Below are 4022 nucleotides of genomic sequence, written 5' to 3' on the forward strand. Positions count from 1 at the left end.
GGATCTCAACCCAGAATTCCAATGGGCAGCGGAGACTGCGGGAACTGTGAGATAGCTACCCACAGTGCAACACTCCAGAAGTCAACTCTAACCTCAGTACTGTGGAAGCACTCCGCCGAGTTAATGCACTTAATGCACTTAGAGCATTTTCTGTGGGGACACACACACTCGAATATATAAAACCGATTTCTAGAAAACCGACTTCTATAAATTCGACCTAATTTCGTAGTGTAGACATACCCTCAGTCAACTTGATGTTAATTTGAACATTTGTACTGCATAGTTCTGATTGATTGCCGTTGAACTCACTTGAATACGAGTAATTTTACCTGTATTCAGCATAGGGAAATATGGTCAACCTACAGTAGAACCTCAGAGTTACAAACACCTCGAGAATGGAGGTTGTTCATAACTCAGAAATATCCGTATCTCTGAACAAAATGTTATGGTGGTTCTTTCAAAAGTTGACAACTGAACATTGACTTAATACAGCTTTGAAACTTTACTATGCAGAAGAAAAATCCTGCTTTCCCTTTATTTTTTTAAAAGATTATGTTTAACACAGCACTGTACTGTATTTACTTTTGTTTGTTTGTTTGTTTCTGCTGCTGCCTGATTGTGTACTTCTGGTTCCAAACGAGGTGTGTGGTTGACTGGTCATTTTGTAACTCTAGTGTTCATAACTCTGAGGTTCTACTGTACATGAGATTATACACTTACGGTTTGTCTACACTACCCACCAGATTGGCGGGCAGCTATCGAACCAGTGGGAGTCAATTTAAGATGCGATAAATCGACCACTGAGCGCTCTTCCGTCGACTCCTGTACTCCACCAGAACGAGAAGCGCAAGAGGAGTCGACAGGAGAGTGTCAGCTGTTGACTTACCACAGTGAAGACACCGCAGTAAGTAGATCTAAATACGTTGACTTCAGCAACGCTTTTCACATAGCTGAAGTTGCATATCTTAGATCGACCCCGCGGGGTAGTGTAGACAAGCCCTTAGTTACAATGTAAACAATTACAATAGGTTGCTACTACATAAAAGCTTCTTCTCTCGCCTCCCCAACAGAAAGCCTTTGTTGGTTCCTGAACTGAACAAAACCAGCAAGGCCTTAAAAAGGAATTAGATTACCTAGAAATGATGTAGCATTGCTTTCATGAGGAGAAGTTACAAGTAAAGCTTCTTTAGGAACACACAACTGACCAAAACATTTATTTTAATAATCCAAAATACTCTTGGTGTAATTTCTCTAAATCAATAGCATTACAACAGGGTGACTATATGAAAGAAGACTGGCCTAGAGCCAAACAAAAGTGATTGAGTAGATGTGTGAATATGGAAAAACAAGGAAGATGTGAGCAGGGTTCACAATACATTTGTTTTCAATATTACTGTACACTGTATGTTCAAACAAATGACTATGCATTTTGTTTTTTTAACAAAATGTGCAATACTGCACATTGTGTTAAACACAATACTTTGTTTTCTCTGAAACCAGAATCTCTGCTGTGCTGTGCTGAATGTGTGTGTGAATTAAGACTGGCCTAAACTGGAAGAATGATCCCTTGCTGACAGGCAGACTGTGAAGAGTTACAAAAGAATCTCACAAAACTGGGTGACTGGGCAACAAAATGGCAGATGAAATTCAATGTTGATAAATGCAAAGTAAGGCATATTGGAAAACATAATCCTAACTATACATATAAAATTATGGGATCTAAATTAGCTGTTACCACTCAAGAAAGAGATCTTGGAGTCATTGTAAATAGTTCTCTAAAAACATCCATTCAATGTGTAGCGGCAGTCAAATTTTGCCACCTCACTGTTTACCCCTTTTTCCAGATCACTGATAAATATGTTGAATAGGACTGGTCCCAGTACAGACCCCTGGGGGACACCACTATTTACCTCTCCATTCTGAAAAGTGACCATTTATTCCTACTCTTTGTTTCCTATCTTTTAACTAGTTACTGATCCATTACAGGACCTTCCCTCTTATCCTATGACAGCTTACTTTGCTTAAGAGCCTTTGGTGAGGGACCTTGTCAAAGGCTTTCTGAAAATCAAAGTACACTATATCCACTGGATCACCCTTGTCCACATGCTTGTTGACCCCCTCAAATAATTCTAGTAGCTGGGTGAGGCATGATTTCCCTTTACAAAAACCATGTTGACTCTTCCCCAACTAATTATGTTCATCTATGTGTCTGAAAATTTTGTTCTTTACTATAATTTCAATCAGTTTGTCCAGTATTGAAGTCAAGCTTAACGGCCTGTAATTGCCAGGATCACCTCTGGAGCCCTTTTTAAAAATTGGTGTCACATTAGCTATCCTCCAGTCATTTGGTACAGAAGCTGATTTAAATGATAGGTTACAGACTACAGTTAGTAGTTCTGCAATTTCACAATTGAGTTCCTTCAGAACTCTTGGGTGAATACCATCTGGTCCTGGTGACTTATTACTGTTTAGTTTATCAATTTGTTCCCAAATCTCCTCTACTGACACTTCAATCTGGGACAGTTCCTCAGATTTGTCACCTAAAAAGAATGGCTCAGGTTTGGGAATCTCCCTCACGTCCTCAGCCGTGAAGACTGATGCAAAGAATTCATTAAGTTTCTCTGCGATAGCCTTATCATCCTTAAATGCTCCTTTATTATACGAGGTTTGAGGAAAATATAGTTCTCAGAAAGTCTAGAAGGTTCCACAAGATTTTACAAAGGTCCAGAACATTCTAGGAGGTTAGTGAAAAGTTAATCCACATATGGAATACCTGAAACATTTTACTTCAAACACTCTATTTTCCTTTTGTCGCTAACAACAAAAATAGTACCCTGAGCCCAGCACCTCATCGGGGCTGCTTCCCATCTGCTCCTGGCAACTCTCCCTCCCGCCTTGGGGCTGGGCACCCCTGCCTCCTGCAACCCTTCCTCTGGAATGGCTTATCTGAACCATAATGGGACCTGTGCACCCTCTGTGAAACCTTCCCGCACTCCACACCCCCAACCGCACTCCTGTCTGGCCCCCCACAATCCTCAGGGTTGGCTTTTTATCTAGATCAAGTAAAATTTCTATGCTATGGAAGCAGACATATCATAAGGTCCTGTCTTAGTAACGCAAAATGGACTAGTTATCATGATCTCCAAAAAGCACTGAGGATGTACTTTGTTTTTAATTGCATGGCAGTATGGATCCTTTGTTTGGTTTCTGTGACACAGAGACCACATTTTCAAAAGTGGTCTGAATGTTTGTGACACTTGTTTGCATTTGGTGCCTGGCCACATGATTGGTGAATGCAAAGCAAATGCTCTTTGTGCTCAGATTGCAAGTTTTTTCACGGGCAAAATTGTGGGTTCTTGAACCCCATTGAATCATTCCCCTTTTGTAGTTATGTAACTCCATTAATTTAGTTCCAGTAGTGTTGTACCAACTTGAAACTAGAACCATACACTGGTGACTGAAAACCTTTTGATGTGCCCTGCTACTTAAAGTTTGGCATCCAAAAGCTGACTTACAGATGTTTTATGTTGATACAATATATGTATTTATTAGTAATGTGTGAAGTCTCATAATTGCTCTTGTGCACACTTTCAATCAGATAAAATTTTGCTGGAAAACTGTTAGGTTTTCAATATGGGAGCTTTACCTTATGATATCACAGACAAAATTCCGAAGATTATCTCACTTGGGACAGAATTACCAATTTGAGGTAACTTCTGCAAGGCTCCTGCACTGTAAAATTTAGCACTACATCACTGCCAGTGAGCATTCTGTATAAATGTGTAAACAGAACGTGCTTGTGTGTAGATGAGCTACGTCTTGTTCAGATAACAGGGGTATATGTTCTGATTTTCCACGATGGGAAAGGGAAGCAAAATGGTAGATTTCAGACTCATGGGCGAGGGGCGAACCTATTCCTGCACCAGGGCCCTCTGGGCCTGGCTATGCCCCGCTGGCGAGCCTGTGAGGGGACGAGCCCAGCTGCTGAGGAGAGTGTGGGGAGCAGGGCACAGCAGAGGGCA

This window comes from Natator depressus, chromosome 1 (genome assembly GCF_965152275.1).
Source record: "Natator depressus isolate rNatDep1 chromosome 1, rNatDep2.hap1, whole genome shotgun sequence".
Lineage (NCBI taxonomy): Eukaryota > Metazoa > Chordata > Testudines > Cheloniidae > Natator > Natator depressus.